At 43.4% G+C, this 16,222-nt stretch overlaps 1 long non-coding RNA gene across 1 annotated transcript; it reads left to right on the top strand.

Moving 5' to 3' along the window:
- Positions 1 to 4,181: 4,181 nt before the first annotated feature.
- LOC139574240 (uncharacterized) lies at positions 4,182 to 7,137 on the top strand. Its single transcript, XR_011674741.1, has 2 exons — positions 4,182 to 4,327; positions 5,037 to 7,137. It is a non-coding gene; the product is annotated as an uncharacterized lncRNA (long non-coding RNA).
- The last annotated feature ends 9,085 nt before the right edge of the window (positions 7,138 to 16,222 follow it).

The following is a 16,222-nucleotide window of genomic DNA, read 5'->3' as shown; positions in this document are numbered from 1 at the left end:
ACACTTGAATTCCAGGAAATGAAGCTGTACTTTAGATAATGATTTCCACCTTTACTCTTTACGTTCTTCTCTTGAATATTGAGTCGGCGTGTCTTCTCTTGAATATTGAGTCGGCGTGTCTTCTCTTGAATATTGAGTCGGCGTGTCTTCTCTTGAATATTGACTCGGCGTGTCTTCTCTTGAATATTGAGAATGAGTGGTTGTAACGTTGACTCGGCGTGTCTTCTCTTGAATATTGAGAATGAGTGGTTGTAACGTTGACTCGGCGTGTCTGTCTTCTCTTGAATATTGAGACTGAGTGGTTGTAACGTTGACTCAGCGTGTCTTCTCTTGAATATTGAGAATGAGTGGTTGTAACGTTGACTCGGCGTGTCTGTCTTCTCTTGAATATTGAGACTGAGTGGTTGTAACGTTGACTCGGCGTGTCTGTCTTCTCTTGAATATTGAGAATGAGTGGTTGTAACGTTGACTCGGCGTGTCTGTCTTCTCTTGAATATTGAGACTGAGTGGTTGTAACGTTGACTCAGCGTGTCTTCTCTTGAATATTGAGAATGAGTGGTTGTAACGTTGACTCGGCGTGTCTTCTCTTGAATATTGAGACTGTGGTTGTGACGTTGACTCAGCGTGTCTGTCTTCTCTTGAATATTGAGAATGAGTGGTTGTAACGTTGACTCAGCGTGTCTTCTCTTGAATATTGAGAATGAGTGGTTGTAACGTTGACTCAGCGTGTCTGTCTTCTCTTGAATATTGAGAATGAGTGGATTGTAACGTTGACTCAGCGTGTCTTCTCTTGAATATTGAGAATGAGTGGTTGTGACGTTGACTCGGTGTGTCTGTCTGGTCTGTGGGAGCTGACAGTATTCGTTCTCAGACAGGCTGCAGATATGGATTTGTTTAATAAGCCTGAAAGCCTCTTTTGGCCCTCAAGACGAGACTGAACCTCCTAAGTGGGATTGGTCATATTGTTCTCTCAGCTCACCAGTAATAGGCTGGCACAGAGTGTATAGCCGTGGTGATACGCCTCTGTTCTGTTACATCATGCCGAGTCTACAACACTGCACCCTGAAAACAAGAATGATAGCTAGGAGAGAAATCATTTTTTTTAAATGGCAGGAAAAGAGCAACTTTGACAGGAAACAAAAAAGGCAATAAGGCAGAAGGGATAAGGGTGGATGAAGCAGGATTGTGGTTTGGAGGAAGTAAAGGATAGCAGACTGTAGGGTCAAGTTCATCTCAGCATCTGGGAGAGCTCTCACTAGAGAGAGGAAGGAGAGGAGAATGTGTCTGTCATCTCGTGTTATGTCATATAAACTCCAGATGAATTCAGACACTTGGGAAGATTGTGTACTGTACTATCTACAGTACATATCTATCTACACTACCGGTCCAACGTTGTAGAACACATATTCATTCAAGGGTTTTTCTTTATTTTTACTATTTTGTACATTGTAGAATAATAGTGAGGACATCAAAACTATGAAATATCACATGGAAAACAAAGAAAAACCCCTATCTATCTTTCTATCTATTTATCTAAATGACTGCAGTACTATTCCCTGAATGTCCATGGAAAGATAGTGGGGAGGTGTTTGATGCTTAACACCTGTACATCTCTCCCAGTAAGCTAAATGAATAGTGACGCATGAGAAATGAAGTCCTCTACCAGGTGATGCTGGAGGTTCTAGATACTGTTCTTACAGCCAGGACCAAACAACAAATACGCTGTACACACAAACACACCCACAAACACAAACGTGAATGCACACACACACACGCACTCACAAAAAATACACACACACACGCTTGCATGCTTGCACACATAATACACACATGATACACACACACACGCTTGCATGCACGCACCCACAGACTGATCCTAATCCAGGGATACAAAAATATATATACACATTTATTTCTTTGTGAGTTTGAAAAGAAGTTGTGTCTGTAGAAATGACAAACTCAGGGTCGTTCCATATGAATTCAAAACACTTTCTGATTGGACCCTTTTTGATTCCAATGAAACCTTCCATACTTGTTTGCCCATGGTTGTAAGTGACTTTTTGGACCTGTGTGCAAAACACATTCAGGAGATGGAGCTACTCACAGGTGACCCATTTTGCATACTGCCATGAGACATCCATGACTTCATCACTGAAAAATATCAATGGTTGAATTTGGTATAATTTGTAAGCTCACAAACTATTTTACATTTTCTTGAAAAAAACTGAAGGTTTTTAAAATATATATATTTTTTTATAATAAAAAGGCTCAGATTTTTTTAATGTTCATATATGTTGTAGCTTAGATCCTATTTGACATCATCTGAGGTGTTTGTGTTGTGCCCGCCATCAAATGAGACGCAGCATGATCTTGAGTGTCATGTTTAGGCTGATCAAATTTAAATAAAATGAAAATGTTGACTTTCAAATGGTACCACAAAGATGGTTGGAGGTCCACACATCAGAGAATGTTGACTTAAGTGGAAATATCCACTGTTTTAAATTAAACTGTCAATCCCTCATAGGAAACCTATAGAAATATAGATAATAGAATAGACAGTGAGTACCAGCTAAATTGCAGTGGTTTGAAGGGATAGGTCCATTCTTTTGAATTCTGTTTCTATGATTGAAATGACACCCACCCTGTAGTTAAGAGCATATTGTGTCTCATCATGCTCATTAAGAAATCGTTTTCTAAATATATGGACCCAGGAGTCAGTGCTGCTTTCGTTTCATCGCTGATGGGCTTTGAGCAGTGTGATTTAGCCTTTAGAAGGCATGTCTGCAGGGAGGAGAAAAGGGGCCCAGAATGCACTTGTTTCATCTTCAAAGGCTCTCCCAAAATAAACAGAAACACTAAATCACTTTGCAGCTTTTTTATTTTATTTTTTATTTCTTCATATTTGGGATAAAGCCGTTCAACTTTATACAGTGCTGGGGGGGGGGGGGGGGTGATGGTCTATGGACATACATGGGGTGTCATTCATTCTCAGAGTCCCTGTACCCTGAAGCAGTGGTTCAGTATAAATTGTCTGATTGACCACGCTCACCTCAGGTTCATCTCAAGTATCCTCGTCTTATCCCCAAGGCTTACCCCTAGGTAAATCTACACCCGATATTCCAGCACTAAAATCCACTGTGGTCCAGCTAATCTCCTACTGCAGTGGTCTTTCTTTTCAGTCAGCTAATGCCCCAAGGCTGTTTCTCAGCTCCACACCTCCTCCACCACTACTAAAGTACACCACACTTCTGCCTGTCCAGATTAATGTCCTCGTCCCCTGTTTATTTGCCCACTTCCTGCTCTTCACATATCCTCGCAACCCTTTGAGTACATAGAGATTTTTTTTATTTTTTTTTACTGTGAACCACTGTCACGATTGGTAGTTGTCCTGAGTGGCTGTGGCTCCAGAGCTCAGTGGTGTCTAGCGGACATGGTCGCTGTGTTAGTGAAGGGCTACCGAGCACATTTATCTCACACTGAGCGGTCAACACAGGCTCAGGAGATAAGACAGTAGAGGCCCTGTCTACGTGCTGCAGTAATCTACTGTAGCGTACATGTCGTCAGATGTGCTAAACATACACCGTATGTAACGTAAGGATAACTAGATCCGCATAATGGACTCATTTGAAGTGGTTTTGTAACATTGCCTTCACTTACATTGACTCACTTGAGCATTGCATTCAAGTGCAGGCTAAGGGCCCAAGGTTACTGGTTTTGTGCGTCACCGTCAGTAGTCGAAGGTTTGACACCCGCTTTCTAAACCCACATGCGAATATCTCCATCCTCACTTGTTTTGGAACGTCTGTGATGTCAGCCTGTACTGTCTTGTTGCAGATATGACTTATTAAGATATTAATAGGATGACAAGGGTAGAAAAAAATCAGTACATAACAGTCCCGCGAGACCGAAGTCAAAACATGTTCTATCGGGTGAAAAAAAAAAAAATCCATCTGTCTCCTGCAGACACACAGAGGAATGAGATGGATATAAATACAAGTTGATAGATGGATTTAATTATGGCTCCTTTGACACAATATGGATTTTGTATCTCTTAGCAGCTCCCGGGGGCTCTGGCTTGGGAGACGCATCTTGAATGCAACACTGCCACCTGGTGCTCATATTGGGGGGCTAACTCTCGCAATTCTTGCGTCACACCTCAAACATAATGTTCGGATGTTCAAGATTGAGTTACGCTTGAACAGGAAATTCTGTTTCGCGTTCATACCAAGATATCCGGAGATAAAATCGGATGGGGTGAAGTACGTGCAGTGAAGTCATGCTGGTCATGTCTTGCAACATGTATCACCCTCTGTCTTTTACATAGCAGGTGCGTTCATGAGACACAGATTGCTATGTATGCTTGCCAGTTTTTGTTGCGGTTGCCTAAATTGTGTGAGTCGATGTGATAACACATGGATGGACTTACCGTCCTGGCTGTGGAATATGGAATATTACAAAACAGCCGAAGAGTGTGTTGGAGAGTCATTTTATTGATAAGGAGTGGCCCAGACAGAACATACTGGTGTAATAGAAAGACAGATGGGGGACAGGAGAAGAAGAGAGGGAGATTAGGCAGCAGTCAAACACCCCCTAACCACCAGGCCATTCTTACAGCAGGCAGGGCTCTGGGAGGTGGAATTGTTATGACAGTATGTATTTGAGGACTTGGTTGAGTTAAGGAGGTCAGCCTTTGATTATTTGATGTATTATTATATTTAGTTTTTTTAAGTACAAAGAAGTCTTGTGAAAATAGTAGACTCCTCTCTCTTCTCTCTCTCTCCTCTATTCTCTCTCTTTTCTCTCTCTCCTCTCTCCTCTCTCTCTCCTCTATTCTCTCTCTTCTCTCTCTCTCCTCTCCTCTCTCCTCTATTCTCTCTCCTCTCTCTCTTCTCTCTCCTCTCCTCTCTCCTCTATTCTCTCTCTTCTCTCTCTCTCTTCTCTCTCTTCTCTCTCCCCCCTCTCTCCTCTATTCTCTCTCTTCTCTCCACTCAGAACTAAAGTGCAGTACACTAACCTAATTTTCCTGTGATCCCCAGTGAGAACTAAACTCCACACTGAAATGTCTTTCCCTGGGCGAGAGGAGAGCAGACAGCCTCTTTGATGTAGTAAATGGAATCCACTGCAGGATAGCGAGACACACCCTCTTCCGACCACGCACAGGGCCCGGATATCTCCTTGCAACACTCAGACCTGTCGACTCCATGCAGTCGTAAAGAGCTGCAGTTTCTCACCAAAAGCCTAACATTACTGTAGCAGAGAGAGACACTGGGCCGAAAAGGCTTGACTTTGGCTTCCATTTTGTCTCCCACGGATCACAAAAAAAGCAGACAAGGACAAAACAAACAACATAACTTTAAGTCAGAGTCTTCAGTCGTCTGAGGGTGTGAGTAGGTGTGAGTCTCGACTAGACATGTCTTAAGACAGAGCCTTTAGCATCCTCTTTTCTGGCTGGTCTGGGTTAAGCTGGTCTGGGTTAGGCTGGTCTGGGTTAAGCTTGTCTGGGTTAAGCTTGTCTGGGTTAGGCTGGTCTGGGTTAAGCTGGTCTGGGTTAGGCTGGTCTGGTCTGGGTTAGACTGGTCTTTGTCTAGGTTAGGCTAGTCTGGTCTGGGTTAGGCTGGTCTGGGTTAGGCTGGTCTGGGTTAGGCTGGTCTGGGTTAGACGGATCTGGTCTGGGTTAGGCTGATCTGGTCTGGGTTAGACTGGTCTGGTCTGGGTATTGAGTGGGGCTCCAGTGAGAAGAGGGGAGACAAGGATCAGCTTAACTATACAGTCTCTGATCCCATCCCATTAACCTGTGAAACTCCAGGGATTAGTTTGTGGGTAATTAATAGGAGTGCAGAAGATATCTGGGTGGATATCAGATACCTGTATCTGGGTGGTACTGTTACCCCTCACTCCCTCCTCACAGAGGCCTCTAGCCGGACAGTACTGGACAGTAGGTATAACTCCCATGAGGCACAATTGCCATGCCTATGAAGAACTGGATCAGGCCCAGAGGGACGTCACCGTGAAATATGTTAAGGTACACAAGCACATAGTGTCAGAAGAGTCGTTCCACGAAATGAATGCCTTTTGCTTCCCTTTGACATTTTAAGTAAGAAAAGCCTGTTATATTAAATGAAGTTCCCTTTAGTATAGACCACATGGAGAACTTAATACATCTGATCTTTAATATGAATAAAGACTTGCTAAAGTGCCAAAATTCAGCATTTTGAAATGTCCCTCTGTGCATCCTCTGTGCATCCTCTGTGCATCCTCTGTGCATCCTCTGTGCATTCTCTGTGCATCCCCAGAGGGACATTTTAACCCTAAAATGTCTCCAAGTTCTCACCACCGTTATAAAGCTCTAGTTATGTTGTTGCTTTCGACAAAGTCATTTTTGAAGATCATCATTTCATCATTTATTTAGTGTGATTAGTGATTCATTTTTAAGGTAAAAAACCCAACAACAACCTGTCCCTCATTTTAAGGTCAACCGTGTTACATGAACTGAACTCGTTTTAATACGGTAATACTATTCCTTTTTTGTTTGTTTTATTCCAAAGAAACATTGAACATCTAATAGTCACATCAAATCATAGTGTAAAAACAGGTGAGCTGGATCTTGTCTTCTTGGCCATTTTCTGGGTGTTTTGTGGTGGAAAACTGAACGTGTCGAGGATAACACGTCAACCGTGTTAACCATAGATAGACAGGTTATACATGTTTTTATTATTGAAATGTTTTTGTGAATCTTACATTCAATTGCCCCTGTTACACACAACAAGCTTTCATTTCCCCTCTCACAAAGGGATTCATGGCTGTTTTAAGAGGAAATCGTCAATCCTGTTATGGTCAACCCTGTTACTTTATTTGGCACTTAATAGGCACTTACTATAGTACTTTTTTTATTTAACCTCTTGAGATGGTAAACGTGTAAAGCTAGACTCCTTAATGGAAACAATAACAAAGTGGGTAAAAAGTTGAGGGATGGGCCTGAAGAAATGTAACCACTCTCAAATTCATAGACAGACCTACGGATGCAAGGACTGACCATCCATGATATCAACGTGATAGTTTTAACCATGTTTTTAGAATATACAGTGTTTGTTCACGTGTACATTGATTACAAACGGAATAAAACAAACTTGTATTTTGGGTTCTGACGGGGTACGACTGTTGAACTAAACTCACAAGGCATTTCTAAGTTATATTCAAGAATCAATGGGTGTATAGAATTCATGAATACGTCCAAAAATGGATGTAGCAACGAAGGATTCCATCTTTCAGTTGAACATGCTCTCTTTATGACAGAATATAACAGTGTTTTTTATAACAACAAGTTTTTAAAAATGACACTAGATGGAGAGCTCGTAATTAAAACACAGCTATGAGGGCGACAAGTTAAGTTCCTGAGCATTAGCCCTGACAACAACCACACAAATCACACGCCACTAGAGCTAACACGTGAGGCCACAGACATAACATGCCACATACATAGATATCAATGGGGGCTGCTGAAGGGAGGACGGTTCATAATAATGAGTGGAACAGAGCGAATGGAATGCTCTCTGACTCCAGACAACCCCGGGGAGCTCGGGGCAGAAAACACACAGACAAAATAAAACCCTTTTCATCTCATCAGAAGCTCTCTTCTGATTCATCATCAGCAATGGCCTCAAAACACTGAGTTATCATAGAGTTTTTATACCGCCATTCAGACCGATATTACCACAGAGCCACTCAGCCTGTGTAGAACAGCAACAGCAGCATCTGGCAGACATATTTACTACCATGGCATTAGAGCGCCCTCTAGTGAAATTGTAGGAGAGGCAACCTAGGTAGAATAAAATGACATCGTACAATGATACAGTATGGCAATTATCTCAGTTCAGTATTATCATCTACTGTTAAACCTCAACAATAAAGGACAAACTTTTTGCCACCTGACAGTTCTGTATGCATTTCTGCTTCTGACTGGACAATGCGCTCCCTCTCTCTCTCTCCTCTCCCCCCTCAACGGACTCCACTCTTAGTTACACAAGGAGATAATTGAATCAATGAATCCAGGTGACCATCTGCCCCTCAACCACTGACCAGACACATATTCTTATAGTTCTGGAAGCAGTAGTCCTTGTCTCGCCTTGAGTTCCAGTCTCTGCTATAAGACTCACGTCTGGTTGAAAGCGAGACCTAGAAGACTTTGTCTAGAAGTCGACAATTCTGTTAATTATGAAGTAATCCATTTGATGCGGTTTCAATTTGTCTACTTATGGCAATGTTGATTTTAGAGGAATCCAAGAAAAAACAAAACATGTGCAGGCAGAGAGTGGCTCTCTGGTGCATGTGAACGCTCACTATACCACCCTCTCATCTCAGCTGTCATGTCACAGTCGTAAGAGGCAAGGATCAAGGCACCTAGTTGTCGGCGTGTTCATTTTGAATAAACAGAGCAGTGACTTGACTTCTCTCTCTCTCTTTCCATCTCTCCTTCTTTCAGTCCCTCTCTCTCTCTCACCGTCTCTCTCTTCTCTCACTCCCATCTCTCTTTCACTCACTCTCTCTCTCTCTCCTTCTCTCTCTCCCTGTCTTTCTCTCCTCTCTCATCTCCTCTACTCCTGGGCGCCATGCTGCTCTGAGCTTTAAAATGTTGCGTTTAAAAAGGTGCAGCTTAGGGAGGCTTCGCACACATTGTTGCACACAACAAAGGCCAACCTCCACCTTTCCTACAGCCCTGTCAAGTTGGAATCATCCCTCTTATCGACTCCCAAAAAAAAGGCATTTGATTTGAATAAATTGTTTGTCGTTTCAAAAAAAAAACGTATTGTTTAGATAAAGAAATTCTCTGCACGACCAGAACAGTTTTTCCCAAACGCATAGCAGCATTTTGGGGATCTGTGTTGAAATGTATTTATAGCAAAACAGCAACGATCAAATGCTCAAATACGTTACAGAACTTCTGATCATATTCTTGCCTTTGTACCTGAGTTGCATATCTTAGACCCCTTTTGCAAAACTTGAAATATAAATGTCATCGGTGAACGAACACAGAATTCACTGTTGAGTGTTTTGTTCACAGAATATTAACACATTGATTTCACCATGAGAGAAATGTATGCAATTGTGTTCACTCTCTTCATACACCATCATCAAATAATATAAACAGTATAAATCACCCTGTCAGTGCTAAACGACGTACAATATATACAATTGCTCATTGCATTTTATTTTGTACAACGTTGCGGACGTGAAGAGACGCAGAGAATGCGTTAGTTCTACGTAACTTTGTGTTTACTCCTAAATTGTCATCTCCGACATCTCCTTCCGTTGTTGAGCTTGGTTTTGGTCTGGATTGAGGCATGTACAGTCATGTCAGTTGTGTTCCTCCGTTTTATTCACCTTTCCCTAATCTACTGGGGATTGTGCTGGCTGATGGAAAGTCTAAAAGCCTGTGTATTGAATACACACATTTTGGTTTGCGTGACGCAGGTCAATGAATCATGCAAACAATGTGTTCACGTTTCCTCTTTTTCAATCAATGATAATATTTGATTTGATGTGAAAAAAGTGTTTTTTGGGGGGGGGGGGGGGGGGAAAAATGCATAAAAGGAAAGTAATTGCCCATAATTCTGAACGTTTTGACAGTTATATTTCCATCATGATTTAGTGACTGCAAATAAATGCACTGATCGACTGGGATTTTTTTTTAAAGACAGACTAGCTTTCTGGTTTTTTTCAGCTTGGCCTCAAGAGAATCCTGGTTACGTTTATCTTCTTGTAGGCAGTTGGGTTTCTTCGACGAATGTATTTGCAATTTTGACATTATCATGTAGTATCGACGAATGTATTTATGTTTGAGAAGGAAACTACATTTTGAAAATGCATTCACTGTTTGGCAAAAGGCCTCAGAGCTCTGTGTGTACACTGTTCAGAAAATCGACAAGACTGTTATTGTACGCAATTGGCTGTTTCACAAAAGGCCGCAGAGTACTACTGTGTCTTCTGTAGCCTACCCTGTTGTGAAAATCAACAACGTGCTTGTATGCAGAAGGACTGTAAAGTACACACTAAGCAATGACAAAAGACAAAAGAGAACATGTCTATTGCCCTGTTGTGTACAAGTGGAACCAAATAATAGCTGTTTGAAGCAGTCCATCTCATGGACAGTACAACCCTGTACATGCCACAATGCCCTACGTGTTTGAGCGTAGCCTTTTCCAGTCAAGATTGTCTAGATCATTATTTTGGTCTAGAAACATATGCTGCTCATTCCTACTCAGTGAAATTATGTTCCCTTTTTGGCACATTTATGTATTTTATTATTAATACAAATGCAAGACAGGGCGTCTTGATCAATGCTGTCTTTTTCAGATAAGGATTACTTATTATTGCGCTTTGAAAAATACAAAAATACAATATGGGGGAACGATGATGTTTTTCGCCCAGTAGAGGGCATCACTAGCCTCTTAGTGAAGCATTCGTGAGCAACCGTAGCCTGACCAGACACTGTTTGGTAAGGAAAGGCTTTGGCTATCCCGGGTAACCACATACTAGACCATACATTGGGCAACAGTCGGGTTCTTGTACCGGACCATCAACCAACAGCACCATCAACCAACAGCACCATCAACCAACAGCACCATCAACCAACAGCACCATCAACTAACAGCACCATCAACCAACAGCACCCATACATGTATTACTTTAACTCTCTACCTCCGTTACAGAGAGAAATATCTGGAACAAGAGTAATTGCATCACTCTAACCACAAACTGCCATAAGAAAAAATAGCTAAGACTTGAGTAACTCTGACTTGAGTCAGTACTTCTTTGTCGTCACTGGTGGGCCTCAGGAGAGGAACTGTTGCACATTAAAGTTGTTCTACACCCAAATGAACCAATTTGGCGATTTTACACCGCCACCGCCCCAAGCTTTCCAAGTAAATAAGTCCATCTTTTTGAGACAGTAATGAGCAAGAGAGGGGGGTATAAAACTCTAAAGAGAAGAGAAGAGAAGAGAGAGAGAGAGAGAGAGAGAGAGAGAGAGAGAGAGAGAGAGAGAGAGAGAGAGAGAGAGAGAGAGAGAGAGAGAGAGAGAGAGAGAGAGAGAGAGAGTGAGTGAGAGTGAGAGTGAGTGAGTGAGTGAGTGAGTGAGTGAGAGTGAGTGAGTGAGTGAGAGTGAGTGAGAGTGAGTGAGAGTGAGAGAGAGTGAGAGCAGGTGAGAGAGAGAGTGAGTACTCCTCTGGTCTTAACCCTATCTGAAACAGATGCTGTTTATCACCCCAAACCTTAATGGGAGTCTCTGGTCTGGTGCTGGGCTATGATCACGTTCCAGCCTAGCTTTGGTGCCGATCCTCGTTGTTCCTTCTTGTATGGGGGAAAAATGCCTCTTCAAACAGTTCAACTAGCTCTTCTCTGAAGCCCAAGATGTATCCAATCAAACTCCACCCTCTCTGCTCACTTCAAATGGTGAGCCCTGTGACTTATGCCTGCACAAAAAGGGTCTCTCTGCCTCTCTTTGACCAGACTGTGTCAAGACCAAAGACATGTTTATTATTTCATAGACTGTGATCTTGATGCACATTTATCAACCCGGGAGTGTGGCCGTGCAGGTTACATGTGATGCTTTAGGAAAACTGTACCTGGGAGGTCCTGGTGTGGTGTGTACGTGTGCGTGCAGCATTCGAAATGAGGACATCATAATTATAGGTTATGGATATGAGACAGCTGTTGAAATTTTCATCACGCTGCATAAGTTCCTGCACGCTTTGCATAAAGTTAATTTTCGACTTAAGCGCTCCCACTAAAAACCAATTTGAGTTTTATTTTAATTTCGTGAACCTTTTAATCTAGTTCTTCCTGGTGAGTGCACCAGATCAAAAGGCTGATCGAAATAACATGAAATGGATTCCAGTGCAAGCAAACATCTCTCTGATTAAGAGAGATGTTTGTCTTTCTGGTATGTCAAGCGGAGAATTAACTATGATTAACTTCCCCCCCCCCCCCCCCCCACACATATTTAACTCAAGGAAAACAAATCTCATGCATTTAGAAAAGCCCATGTGATATTCAACCAAGAAACTGAGCCGAGCAACAAATTAAACAGTGCCTTGAGGGTGATGTCAGGTAAACATGTGCGCACACACAGCAATAGGCAACAAACACACTTCCTGCACGCTGTAAAATGACTGCAAATCTCATTATGCATCTGTTTCTATCGCCGACTGATAAAGGTCTTCATCTGGATAACAGTCACATACAGTTTCTCCACACATCAATAATCCTCAAACAGCTATACTGTATTTTCATTGATTGATCATCCCTTCTTGTGTACAGTATACACTGATATGATATCAGTATAGAAATGGCTCCCTGCCGATTAGGAGTCCAGGCTATGAGAGATCAAACAGCCCCCAATCTAGTTTACAGCCAACGTGAAAACATAAAGTTGGGCTATGTGATTTATAGGGTTGATGTCTGCAGGGGCAGAGTGAATATGAGATTACACACATGGATTGAACAGGACTGGAACTGACACCCTGTGTAAGCACCATCCACAGAGCTATAACACTGCTTAACATTGATTTATAACACACACGTAAAGAAAAGGGGAGTTTGGGGAAATTATTCATTTATTTTCCTGCTTCAACTTAAAGATGTTTTCCATTGAAATAAAGGCAAAGTTTGTCGCTACTCTTCACGCTACTGTTCATGTGAAATTCTTCCTCTGAGATTCTGCAACCGGGAGATTCTTCTGAGGCTATAGGGAAAACATTGCCGCTGTGGGGATTATTTTAGTGGAATTGGGAAATAAAAGAAAACAGTCTCTTCACTGTTCTGGTTCTGAGAGAGAGAGAGAGAGAGAGAGAGAGAGAGAGAGAGAGAGAGAGAGAGAGAGAGAGAGAGAGAGAGAGAGAGAGAGAGAGAGAGGGAGAGAGGGATAGAGGGAGAGAGGGAGAGAGAGAGAGAGAGAGAGAGAGAGAGAGAGAGAGAGAGAGAGAGAGAGAGAGAGAGAGAGAGCAAGAGAGCAAGAGAGCAAGAGAGAGCAAGAGAACAAGAGAGAGCAAGAGAGTGAGATGGAGAGCGCAAGAGAGCAAGATGGAGAGAGCAAGAGAGAGAGATGGAGAGAGCAAGAGAGAGAGATGGAGAGAGCAAGAGAGAGAGATGGAGAGAGCAAGAGAGAGAGATGGAGAGAGCAAGAGAGAGATGGAGAGAGCAAGAGAGAGAGAGAGATGGAGAGAGAGAGCAAGAGAGAGAGAGCAAGAGAGAGAGAGCAAGAGAGAGAGAGATGGAGAGAGAGAGGGATAGAGAGAGAGAGATGGAGAGAGAGAGCAAGAGAGAGAGAGAGAGAGAGAGAGAGAGAGAGAGAGAGAGAGAGAGAGAGAGAGAGAGAGAGAGAGAGAGAGAGAGAGAGAGAGAGAGAGAGAGAGAGAGAGAGAGAGAGAGAGAGAGAGAGAGAGAGAGAGAGAGAGAGAGAGAGAGAGAGAGAGAGAGAGAGAGAGAGACAGATGAAGAATGGGGATGCATTGTTATATTCTTGATGCTTTCTGTTCTCCTAGAGAATGCCTGTGTCAGTGTTGTTGTGAGCATAGTTTGGGGTCATGTCATTTTCCCTGTCTCTTCTGACTGAACTGCACTGAACTATTGCACAGCCAGTATGATTAGCCTTCTATAATTGGCCTTCTGAGTCGATAGACCCGACTTTTTCCATCGCCGCTCGCAACTTGTTTATTTGCACCATTCTTTTGTGTGTTTGACTGACTTTATTAATTTGTCAAAATTCTTTGCTCCTCTCGCTGCAATTTACAACATAATTGACTGTTTATGCCAATGCATTAGGCTGTATTCACAGGCCCCCAAGGTTCAGGCATCTCTTTTCTCAGCGCAGATCAAATGGAGTCAGCTAACCAACGGCGCTGAATTTTCTCTCGTAAGGAAAATTGGGCTGCATAAATCTTGATTTTAATCGCCGGCCAGTATTTATCTTTCTTCTCCTTCCACTTTTGATGCCGCCATATTTGCCGGCTCATGTGTGAGTAACATCATACTCAGTGTGTGGGATGGGAAAAGTACTATCCTACTACTTTTATTAAATGGAGATACCCTTTTGTAATTATGAGTAATAATGTCAACAGGAGAAGCTGTGAGGACTCCAACAGTACGAGCTGGTGCATGAAGCGGTGGAGCTGTGCACCGCCAAGTGTCTGTGATTGACTTTTCCCATGGACTCAGAGCACAGACAAAGACTCTAAAGGGGGTCCAAGCGGGAACGGCATAAAAAATGTGCCCAGCAAGCCTCCTTCAATCCCGAGAGAAAGGCTTGGTGAATTTGGGTCTTGAGGCAACATTCAGTATTTTCCAGCCCCCTTTTGTGACCGGATCCACATTTCTTTAATTGTCAGTGACTCTCCAGCACCATGCATACACATCAGTCACAGAGGCTGCCTTATTTATTTAATCTGTTGTTCCCTCACTCTCCTCTTTGTTTTTGCTTCCTTTCTGATGTCAGGTATTTAAGCAGCCTGTCGGTTTTATAGAGGCCAGTGAATGGGCTTGATGGGGTGGACTCTCAATGGACAGCATGTGACCCATCTGCCCAAAACTCCTTTATGCACCCTCGCTCTTTGTTGTGTTGTTTTTGTTTGTCTGTGAGAAAATAGAGTAAAGCTCACTTCATTGGGTAGGAGGTTACGGACTAGTCTTATTATGATGGCGCTGGGGATTTCATTAGCCATAGTCAAACAAGTCAACAAATAATAACTGTTGACCTTTGTAGTCTAGGAGTCGGAAACACTGGCATGAAAAGAGAAGTGGGCCTTGCTCTGGCTGGCAACTCTAAATGAGAGCATGTACATTTTAGCAGCAGCTCTTAGCCAGAGAGACTTACAGGAGCAGCGATTAGGGTTAAATGCCATGCTCAGGGGCATATCAACAGATTCCTCACCTAGTGAGGTCAGGGGATTCGATCCAGCGACCTTTCGGTTACTGGCCCACCGCTCTTAACTGCTAGGCTACCTAAGGGGCTTTTCTAGTCAGTAGAAATTGTTTGCTGAACGAGGAGTCGAAACCTGTTATTCCTCTCGTCTGATCATCTCTTCTTCCGCCTAGAAAGTATGTTTTCCTCTCCCAATTGCAGGCAATCACAGAAAAGCAATCTCTTCAGTGGGCTGTGTGGGATGTGTCGGAGGACACGTCGGGCAGCAGAGACGGTGTAAAACAAGGTTCGTTATAAAAGTGTGTGTGAGAGATGGTGCCTTCACGGTCCAGCACACACATGTTTGCTCAGAGGTGATTAACTGCCCCCCTAAGAGGAAGCCCTGTATTACTCTGGCTACTGGGTTTCTCTGAAGGGGGGGAGGGAGGATGAGGTTGTGTTGGGTAAGAGGTTCAGTCTTGGGAGTGAACTGAGGGAGTTTTGAAGAAATCCCCAGAACCAAAACAACATCGTCCTTCTTATCCACTTACCAAGATGGACACCAAGTTCAGACAGAGATTTGTGTTCCTTGTACAGCAACATTTCAAAACCAATCTAGAAGTCAGTCCGACACCGTCTCTCTGACCTGTCTTATTGTCAGTGTCGAGCTAAGACAATGAATGGGGGGCTCTTTAATTGAAGATTAAGAGAGGCTGACCCCCAGCTGCTTATATTTCATTGGGCCCCAAACGTGCGCGACCTGGCCGCTGGGGGCTTTGCTGAGCCCCACTGAGTGGCTACACACAAAGGCCTCTGGGAATGCTACTGCCGGTGTCCCCAACTGTGTCCCACCAAACCTCCCTGGGTCCCCTGCCAGTCTGCGCCACTTCCAGCACTGCAATCATCCCCACATGTGGTGGCATTCAGCCTCCACCACCATGGCACACTACATTAGGCCCTGTATGGCTTTAACCTGGCCTACCTATAGCTCCAGGCCAGAAGGGAAGCTGGCTTGGAGAATGTGGTGGAGGTGGTGGGGGTGGAAGGTTAATGAACCACTGGCTGCATTGTGCCATCTAGAGAGGGTTTGACAAGCTGAGCCAGGGTAATACGTCGGGGAGGCTTATCAGCACTTCAACAGTAGCCTACTCACATGAACAGGGTGTCTGTAGGGAGACAGAGGAGGCAGAGGTCAAGCCAGTGAAAGGCTGTAAATCACAGAGGGGGGCCGGCCCATAGGTCAGCCAGTCATGGCGATTAGGTGGCTGGGCGACTCGGCGAGAGAGAGTCGGGGGTGGTACAACACAGCAACAGTCCCTCTGGAATGAT

This window comes from Salvelinus alpinus, chromosome 4, assembly GCF_045679555.1.
Source record: "Salvelinus alpinus chromosome 4, SLU_Salpinus.1, whole genome shotgun sequence".
NCBI classification, from domain to species: Eukaryota; Metazoa; Chordata; class Actinopteri; order Salmoniformes; family Salmonidae; genus Salvelinus; species Salvelinus alpinus.
This window is presented reverse-complemented; position numbering and strand designations above follow the sequence as displayed.